Below are 11,074 nucleotides of genomic sequence, written 5' to 3'. Positions count from 1 at the left end.
GCAATGCTTGAGATATTTATCGGGACACTCGGCATGAGCTCAATGCAGAGTCAAAGTGAATGTGGCGTTCACTGTAGCTGCTAATCCTCCCCCCCCCCACACACACACACACACCTCACATACACGCTGTGCACGCGCGCCACGCAAAAGCGGCCACACACACACATTGCTCAGAGAGTGGATAACAGCTAATGAGATCATCACTAATCCTTCAAGCTAAAGGTAGAGTAAAAGGAACACACACGCGCACACACACACACACACACACACACACACACACACACACACACACACACACACACACACACACACACACACACACGTAGGCTACACTGTACACTTTTGAGGTATTTTATTTTATTTTACTTGAGTATTCCCACTACAATTATTTGACAGCGTGTAGTTAGTAGTTACTTCATAGATTTAGATTAGTATTTCAAAACCTACACGTTGACCACTTAAACCCCATGTTATTAGTAGACTACTTGGGGGGGGGGGGGGGGGGGGGGACTAGGTTCTAAGCTCACAGCATGTCACGTTGTGATGCATTGAGAGCTTGTAAATCTGCTATCTTTGGAAAAACCATTGACACGTTTTGAACAAACTGAGTACTTTTACTTTGGCACTGTGAGTATATTTTGAGGCTAATACTTTTGTTCTTTTACACAAAGTTAAATAGTGAATACAGGTCTTTTACTCGGAGTATTGTTATAATATCGTGGTATATTTTTTTACTTTAAAAAAACATAAATCAGTTCTTCCACCACTGCACACAGATATATGTGACCGTTTCTGACCGAGGATAAAATATATAATATTTTTTATTTTCATTTGTTTTGTCCATGTCATATGAAAGCAGGAAATCATAGCTTCAAATTGACATATTGTTTGTTCAGTTTGGCCCACCAGTTTTGGACTATGTGTGCAATTAACTCATTTTGGATTTAAAAATAAAATAAAAAATAGTCTTGCCGCCATGACTGTCTCTGTATCAAATGTCTAGGCTACACACAAGTCACTGTCTGGGGCACCGTTTGCACGTCAACGTCAAAGATGAGGTGATCACGCTCAACGTCCGAGAGAGAGCAGAGCTCTCGGAAACAAGCTGATCTTCTTAAGACGCGAGGGATTGAAGAGGGGAGAGCGAGACAGAGAGAGAGAGAGAGAGAGAGAGAGAGAGAGAGAGAGAGAGAGAGAGAGACGTAATTTAGTTCCAACTGGTTTCTGGAACATGAATCAGGATTCAGGACAAGACGAGGAACAAAGCACAGACAGGTAAGGCTTTACAGAGAGTTCATGTTCAGTCTATGATTCCTGTACCGACTACAGACCTGAACACAGGCTAGTGTTGGGCTTCAGTCACCACGACAGACGGTGCTCTGATCCCAGGTCAGTTTGGGTTAGAGGTAGAGAAAGGGACGTGGCAGAGGTTTGACACACAGTGGTCTGATCCCAGGTCAGTTTGGGTTAGAGGTAGAGAAAGGGACGTGGCTGTAGAGTTTGACACACAGTGGTCTGATCCCAGGTCAGTTTGGGACTAGAGAAAGGGACGTGGTAGAGGTTTGACACACAGTGGTCTGATCCCAGGTCAGTTTGGGTTAGAGGTAGAGAAAGGGACGTGGCTGTAGAGTTTGACACACAGTGGTCTGATCCCAGGTCAGTTTGGGTTAGAGGTAGAGAAAGGGACGTGGTAGAGGTTTGACACACAGTGGTCTGATCCCAGGTCAGTTTGGGACTAGAGAAAGGGACGTGGTAGAGGTTTGACACACAGTGGTCTGATCCCAGGTCAGTTTGGGTTAGAGGTAGAGAAAGGGACGTGGCAGAGGTTTGACACACAGTGGTCTGATCCCAGGTCAGTTTGGGTTAGAGGTAGAGAAAGGGACATGGTAGAGGTTTGACACACAGTAGTCTGATCCCAGGTCAGTTTGGGTTAGAGGTAGAGAAAGGGACGTGGTAGAGGTTTGACACACAGTGGTCTGATCCCAGGTCAGTTTGGGTTAGAGGTAGAGAAAGGGACATGGTAGAGGTTTGACACACAGTGGTCTGATCCCAGGTCAGTTTTGGTTAGAGGTAGAGAAAGGGACGTGGCAGAGGTTTGACACACAGTGGTCTGATCCCAGGTCAGTTTGGGTTAGAGGTAGAGAAAGGGACGTGGCTGTAGAGGTTTGAGCTTAATGACGGCGGGACATTGTGTGACCTCAGTGTCTGCCACAGCAAAGTCCTGACTGTTAATCTCACTCAGACAGAGAGAGAGAGAGAGAGAGAGAGAGGGAGAGAGACAGAGAGAGAGAGAGAGAGAGAGAGAGAGGGAGAGAGACAGAGAGAGAGAGAGAGAGAGAGAGAGGAGAGAGAGAGAGAGAGAGAGAGAGAGAACAATGTTGCCCTCAGTATAATTAAACAGCACACATGTCATGTGTTAAAGTGATTTGTGGCTTCTGATCGATTGACTGATTGATTGACTATACGTTATGTGTAAACAGCAAAGAGATATCTATTTTAAATGACCAAAAAAATAAACTTGACCTCGAGGTACAGTATGACATCCAGGCTAAAAAGGATAATAAAAAAGTCCATTGTGGTCCTATAAATATATTCAGATCATCAACGGAGCATAGATTATGGCAACCTTTGAAAATTCACTCAAATTCATTTAACTTTGTGTAATCTGACCTAACTGAAATTCATAGGCTGAAGGGAGTTATAGAAAAATAGAAGTAAAGAAACTTTCTCTTTGAGTTATACAAAAATCACACCCATGTGAACTGAGTGGTGCAACTCCGTGTGGGGGTCCCCGGAACTTCCAGACCCACAGGAATGCGCCCAGGGTGCCAGCCCCGTCCAAAACGGTCGAGAAATGACAGAGTTACTACATGTGTGGGGGAATTAGCAGACATATCTCTATCTATCTCTCTCTCTCTCTCTCTCTCTCTGTAATTAGCAGGCAACAGTGCAACACTATCTCTCTCTCTCTGTTTCTAGCACAACAGCGCCACTTTTGCCCCTACTGGTACTCTAAACATAGGGACACGTGGACACGTGCATGGACATAGGGACATTGCTGTTCCTTGGAGTGGTTGCACCACTCAAAAAAAGGTAAACATTTCCCTTTTACTTTCCTTTGCAGGTGATCAGGTGTGGTTACCATGGCGACGCCCTGGCGCCCTGCCTCATCCTCCAGGCACGGCCGGAGCGGAGGCCGCATCACTTCCTCCCTGGAAGGCGGGACGCACCACATCACTTCCTCCTCCCTTGAAGGCGGAACGCAGAGCATCACTTCCTCCCTGGAAGGCGGGACGCACCGCATCACTTCCTCCCTGGAAGGCGGGGTGCAGCGCATCACTTCCTCCCTGGAAGGCGGGACGCACCGCATCACTTCCTCCCTGGAAGGCGGGGTGCAGCGCATCACTTCCTCCTCCCTGGAAGGCGGGATGGAGTGCGAGGAGGGGGAGAGGTTGGACGACGGCGATCGGTCACCCATCTTCTCGCCCATCTTCTCGCTGTCCAAGAGCTCCATGGCCGTGGAGCTGGCGGGCACGCAGCCGCCGCACGTGAAGCGCGACCCGGCGTGGGCGACGGCTCTGGACCTGAGGCGAAGCAGCAGCGACAGCACGCACTGCCAAAACCGCCCTCCACCCAGCCCCGCCCCCTCGCCACCCAGCGCCACACTCCACTCCCAAAACACCCCTCCACCCCGCCCCGCCCCCTCGCCACCCAGCGCCACGCTGCACTCCCAAAACACCCCCTCGCCCAGCACACGGTTTCCCTTCCCGGCCGGGTCCCCCACAACCCCACTGAGGACTGCCAGAAACCCACTGTGGTCCCGCAAAACCCCACACCCACTGTGGTCCCCCACAAACCCACTGTGGTCCCCAAAAACCCCACCCAGGTCCCCCACAACCTCAAACCCCCTGTGGTCACCCAAAACCCCAAACCCACTGTGGTCTCCCACAAACCCACCGTGGTCCCCCAGAACCCCACCCAGGTCCCCCACAACCTCAAACCCCCTGTGGTCCCCCTCAAACCCACCGTGGTCCCCCAGAACCCCACCCAGGTCCCCCACAACCTCAAACCCCCTGTGGTCCCCCTCAAACCCACCGTGGTCCCCCAGAACCCCACCCAGGTCCCCCACAACCTCAAACCCCCTGTGGTCCCCCTCAAACCCACCGTGGTCCCCCAGAACCCCACCCAGGTCCCCCACAACCTCAAACCCCCTGTGGTCACCCAAAACCCCAAACCCACTGTGGTCCCCCACAAACCCACCGTGGTCCCCCAGAACCCCACCCAGGTCCCCCACAACCCCACCGGGGTCTCCCAAAACCCCACCCAGGTCTCCCACAACCCCACTAACCTCAAAGCCCCTGTGGTCACCCAAAACCAGATTTTTACATTTCGTTTTCAGGTCGCCGCCCCCGTTCTTACCCTCGCCCCTGGCGTCACCGGCGCACCGCCGGGCCCGCCACCAGGAGGACGCACGTGAGCCCTCCTCGTGCTGCACACCCCCACCTCCAGAGGGCGACGCCACCTCACCCTGGGCCCTGCCACCCCCTCCCTCACCCTGCCAGACTCCCCCAGCCTCACTCCTGATGATGCTGCTCCCAGCACCACCACCCTCGGACCCAAACACCCCTGGACGTCCACAGCTCCCAAACACCCCTGGACGTCCACAGCTCCCGAGTCCAGGAAGCGACCAAACACACATCCTTCGCTCTCCCCTGCCTTCCGTCAGCCCCACCACCCCCATCTCTCCCTCTGACACCACCCCCATCTCTTCCTCCATTACACTGGAGGAGGGAGGTGCATTTGAGCGGGTTTTACCAGAGTCTCAATGCCTTGCTCAAGGGCTGCAGGACCTGGCTGGAAGACCTGGAAGCACGGTGTCCACGGGTGGCGAGGGTGAGAACGCTGCAGGCGTTCAGAGGTCGACGTCACCCGACCCCTCAGCGGAGAAAGGGGCCTCAGTCTCCCCATACCGCGCTCACATCAGGTCGCCCATGGTCACGTTCCTGAGCGACTCGCGCTTGGACGGCTACTGCCGGGGAAACGCCACCAACCACCAATCGGGGACAGGGGTTCTTCCGAGCCCGAAGGAGTCGTCGCCGGGACCTGGACCTCAGAGGAGTCTTTTGGCGGCGAGACACGAGTGGGGCGGGATGTCGGAGGGAGGGAAGATGACGTCGCAGCCGCAGCTGGCAGACGGGGCTGCGCAGACGGACTACACGGCGGGCGCCTGGTGCATCGCCGGTTCCTTCTACTCCGAGGCCAGCCTGGGATCACCGCCCGGATCCAGGCTGAGCCTTCACTGCCCCGTGCTAGACTCCACCTACAACCTGGTGTCTCCGTCCTCCAGCATGTTCCCCGTCAACGGCCAGGACCAGGAGGACGAGGACGATGGGAGCGAGGAGTCGCTATGGGAGGTCAGCTCTCCCCGGGTCAGGGGGAGGAGGAGGTCCTGCCTGAGGGGAGAGGAGCGGAGCAGGAGGGGCAGCATGAAGCAGGTTAGTTAGTGAGTTATTTAGTTAAACAGTTAGATGTTAGCCCATCAACTTAAACGGGAAGCAGCCAAGAATTACATTTCTGAAATAAACACCGGTCCAGACTCCACATCCTGCAACCCAAAGACTATAAATGACCAGTTCAAACTATTCTACTCTAACTTATACTGTTCTGAATCAGAGGTTGACTCAACTTAGATAATTAGAAAAAACTCCCTCGACAGGCCTATTTCGGTGTCTGACATAATTGAGGCAATCAATACAATGCAAAGCGGGAAGGCTCCTGGAGCAGATGGTCTCCCAACTGACTTTTACAAAACATTTGGTGTTAAACTAGCCCCGGCTAAAGTCAATGTATGAGGAAGCATTTGAAGAAGGCTAAAAATGACCTCGCTCTCTCTCCGAGGCTACCATTTTGGTTATACTGAAAAAGGACAAGAACCCCCTGGACTGTGGGTCCTATAGACCAATCAGCCTTCTTTGTTCAGATTATAAAATAGTCACAAAAATATTAGCGCACCGGCTGGAAAAAATAATACCCACTATCATCGATCAGGACCAAACAGGTTTTATAGTGGGGCGCCAATCCTTCTTTAACTTGAGGCGACTATTGAACATCATGTATGCACCCAACCCAGACCTGGAACCGGAAGTTATTGCCGAAAAAGCGTTTGACACAATTGAATGGAGACACTTTTAGCCTTGGAAAGGTTCGGGTTTGGACAAACCTTCCTTAAATGGATTAAAATTATTTATACAGATCCGATGGCCTCTGTACGTACAGATGGCATTACCTCTGATTACTTTCCCCTCCATAGGGAAAACCGGCAGGGATGCTGTTTGTCCCCATACTTGTTTGATCTTGTGGTTGAAATTCTAGCTATAGCTGTCAGAGCCCACCAGGGAATTAACAGGCTTGGAACTAACCACAAAATCTGGCTCTATGCGGACGATGTGCTTCTGCCTAACCTTCTGGACCTCTTAGAGAGGTTCGGTAAATTATCCGGCTATAAACTAAACCTCTCCAAAAGCCTACTATTCCCAGTCAATAACCTAGCAAAACTTGATAGCTATAACCAGTTTCCATTTAAATTAGAACGTGAATCCTTTAGGCATAAAGGTTACTAGCTCATTCAAAGCACTTTACAGCCAGAACTTCAAACCCCTTCTGGATACCACAAAGAGCGACTTGGAACGCTGGTCAAAACTCCCATTCTCTCTAGCAGGCCGTATAAATTCAATAAAAATGTATATACTACCCAGATTCTCATATTTATTCCAAATGATCCCCATGTATCTTCCAAAATCATTCTTTATCCAGCTTGATCGTATAATATCCACCTTCATCTGGAATAAATCCTCTTCTCGGATAAAAAAAAAGCCAGCCTTGAAAGATCCAAGGCAGAGGGTGGATTAGGCCTTCCTAATTTCATGTTTTATGAACACCTTTCATACAAAAACAGAGGACCACTCTGGTCAAACATGGAACTGAAATCTAGTCTTCCTGCATAGATGCTCTACATCCATCCCTTGTCTCGTATGTTTTAGGTGCAGTGGGACGAGGACGGGATGACGTGGGACGTGTACGGAGCCGGCCTGGACCCCGGGGAGCTGAGCACGGCCATCCAGAGACACCTGGACCTCCAGAACAGCAAGGACACCCACAGCCCCGGGGAGCTGAGACACCTGGACCTCCAGAACAGCAAGGACACCCACAGCCCCATGGAGCTGAGACACCTGGACCTCCAGAACAGCAAGGACACGGACACCCACAGCCCCGTGGAGCTGAGACACCTGGACATCCAGAACAGCAAGGACACGGACACCCACAGCCCCGTGGAGCTGAGACACCTGGACATCCAGAACAGCAAGGACACGGACACCCACAGCCCCATGGAGCTGAGACACCTGGACATCCAGAACAGCAAGGACACGGACACCCACAGCCCCATGGAGCTGAGACACCTGGACCTCCAGAACAGCAAGGACAACCACAGCCCCGGGGAGCAGAGGAGGAAGAAGAAGGCCCACAGGAAGCCCGGCGTGGTCAAGCAGATCGTCGCCAAGGTGGCCAGAATCCCGGCGGTGATGGTCGACGCTGGAACCTCCACGGTGGAGGAAGCTACCGCGGGGAAGACGGAGCGCGAGACGGAGGGACGGCCACAGGGGGAGAAGGAGGGACAGCCACAGGGGGAGAAGGAGGAGGGAAAGGCAGAGAGGCAGCCCGTGAGAGAGGGAGGTAAAGGGGCCGAAGGAGGAGCAGGAAGAGAGACGTGTGGACGCCACGATGGCGAGGGGGACGCGGCAGACTCGGCAGGGAAAGAACGCGGCGGCGAAGGAGAGAACCAGGAAGCGTACGGACTCGACGAGGGGGTCGTTGAGACGCAGCGGAAGACGTCTTTCCGCCGCGGGAGCGGACGCAGCGGCAGGACGAAGAGCGTCATGAAGTCGTTAACGAAACCCGGGTGGTGTGGGATGTCCCGAAAACAACACGACTGAACCTAGATAGAAGGCCCTGCATGGGTGCTGTGGGACCCTAGAAGGCCCTGTATGGGTGCTGTGGGACCCTAGAAGGCCCTGTATGGGTGCTGTGGGACCCTAGAAGGCCCTGTATGGGTGCTGTGGGACCCTATAAGCCCCTGTATGGGTGGTGGGATCTACAGGTGATCCGATCAGGTTGTTTGGGACCCGATCACCGATTGTTTTTAAAAAAAAATATATATTTCCATCCCTTTTTTTTGACTAAATGTTTGACTGTAAATCATCATTAGGCAGATTTTCTTTTTTTTAAATATTTAGATTTGTATTATCATGAGAACGACGGTTTCCATTTTCACACTGGTGGACGGGTTTCTGAACTGCCCCACAGCCCTCCTATGAGACACAGACAGGTTTCTGAACTGCCCACAGCCCTCCTATGAGACACAGACAGGTTTCTGAACTGCCCCACAGCCCTCCTATGAGACACAGACAGGTATCTGAACTGCCCACAGCCCTCCTATGAGACACAGACTGGTTTCTGAACTGCCCACAGGCCTCATATGAGACACAGACAGGTTTCTGAACTGCCCACAGCCCTCCTATGAGACACAGACAGCTTTCAGAACTGCCCACAGCCCTCCTATGAGACACAGACTGGTTTCTGACACAGCCCTCCTATGAGACACAGACAGGTTTCTGAACTGCCCACAGCCCTCCTATGAGACAGACAGGTTCCTGAACTGCCCACAGCCCTCCTATGAGACACAGACAGGTTTCTGAACTACCCACAGCCCTCCTATGAGACACAGACTGGTTTCTGAACTGCCCACTGCCCTCCTATGAGACACAGACAGGTTTCTGAACTGCCCACAGCCGAGACACAGACAGGTTTCTGAACTGCCCACAGCCCTCCTACGAGACACAGACTGGTTTCTGAACTGCCCACTGCCCTCCTATGAGACAGACAGGTTTCTGAACTGCCCACAGCCCTCCTATGAGACACAGACAGGTTTCTGAACTGCCCACAGCCCTCCTATGAGACACAGACAGGTTTCTGAACTGCCCACAGCCCTCCTATGAGACAGACAGGTTTCTGAACTGCCCACAGCCCTCCTATGAGACACAGACAGGTTTATGAACCTTGAAAATCCTGAATATATCCTAATCTTTCTGCATCTCTCTGAAGCAGTTCCTCATCTTGTTACGTGTGCAAGCAGAGCGCGCAAGTGTTGTGGTCGTGCTGGTACGAATGCACGTGTATGCTTGGTAGGTATTGATGGTGACGTAAAAAATGGTCACATAAAAGATGGTCACATAAAAAAGACCACAGTATAGTACTTTCAACTTTCAACTTACATACATGTATACATACATACGTTACCTGTTACCCAACCAATATTGAAACATATCGTAGTCACCATTGACAGCCAGTTATATAACCCGACTTTAGTATTTGATTTCAATGTTTTACAGAGAGGCTGAGATTTGAAAGTTCGTAGCGGTCGACAGTACTTGCATGCTCTGCTTGCGCACTAGTAGGCCATTTATGGCCTACTAGTGTGCAAGTAGGCACTCGACAGAGTGCAGTTCTTGTTACCACTGTCATTAGGCCTGTAACGGGCATGTCATTGTAACATTATGAAAAAGGCTTTAATTGTTCGACATTCCGTCCGTTTACATTCTCTCCAAAAAGTGTAAAGTGAACCAGTGAATTATTGAGTCAATGTGGACTCGACTTCATTGCGTGGTCAACTGGTCATAGTCGATGGACTGAACAAACATGCTATGGTTCTTTGGTCATAGTTAATGGACTGAACAAACATGCTATGGTTCTTTGGTCATAGTCGATGGACTGAACAAACATGCTATGGTTCTTTGGTCATAGTTAATGGACTGAACAAACATGCTATGGTTCTTTGGTCATAGTCGATGGACTGAACAAACATGCTATGGTTCTTCAACATGTGTTTCTTTTTCATGTTAAACACATGCTCAAATCACCAGCGGTCAAGTTCAGGTCGGATCAAGAGTTCGTTTTTTTACGCTGTAAAACCAAAACATATTGTTGTGGTCCGTCCGTTCGTGTACTTTACACAATGGGGACACCGTTTACAAAGGAACACGCAATGTAACAACACGCAGTTCAAAGCATTTTGTTTTAAGATGAATAAACCATTGTCATTTCATTCACGTGCTTATTTGCTCCAAAAACAGGACACATCAGGCAACCCGCTCTCACTCACAGACCCCGCTCCCCGCTCCGTTCCCCTCTCTCTCTCTCTGCCCCTCTCTCTCTGTCTCTCTCTGCCTCTCTCTCCCAATTCAATTCAAATTCCAAGGAGCTTTATTGGCATGAGAGAACGTACGTTTTACATTGCCAAAGCAAAAGTGGAACAAGATAAAACAATGTATGTACACATCAATATTGAATATAAATAGGAATAAAATAAAAGGCATAAACACAGCTGTGTTACATTCACACTTTGCGTAATACCTATATCGTGAAACTATAAAAAGATTGTGCATTTTCATCATTTATACATCCATACAGGAGACGTTAGCATTATGCTCTCTCTCTCTCTCTCTGGACCAACAGAGAGCGTAAAGTCGAGTAAGGTGTAAACTTGTTGAACCAGGGAGTGAGGGAGGGAGGGAGGGAGGGAGTGAGGGAGGGAGGGAGGTGGTATGATGGTATGATGCATTCAGCCAGCCCAGAGGTACAGATGAGCGGGCACATTCTCTCTCATTCACTGGCCTAACTAGCTGCTTCCACTGAACTCACTTATTGTTGTCATATTTCACTGTTTAGGGACAACAAACAACATGGAGGCGTGCGTGTGTGTCTCTGTGTGTGTGTGTGTGTCCCATCAATGGAAGTACAAAACGTAAGAAAGGGTTTGTCCTAAAGAGTCCACGACTTTTGTCCACTACTTTTGTCGACTAATAGTCATAGGAATTTATCCACTAATCTGGTTGATTTAAACAACGAGTGTGTTTGCTGTGTAAAGATCAGCCTTATAAGGGTTGGTGAGGTGGAAAACATAAGGTTCTCATGTTGATTTCAAATTAATGGACTCCGGCTGTTGGAAATGATACACAAA

This window comes from Electrona antarctica (genome assembly GCF_951216825.1).
Source record: "Electrona antarctica genome assembly, chromosome: 22".
Lineage (NCBI taxonomy): Eukaryota > Metazoa > Chordata > Actinopteri > Myctophiformes > Myctophidae > Electrona > Electrona antarctica.
Note: the sequence above shows the minus strand (reverse complement) of the source record.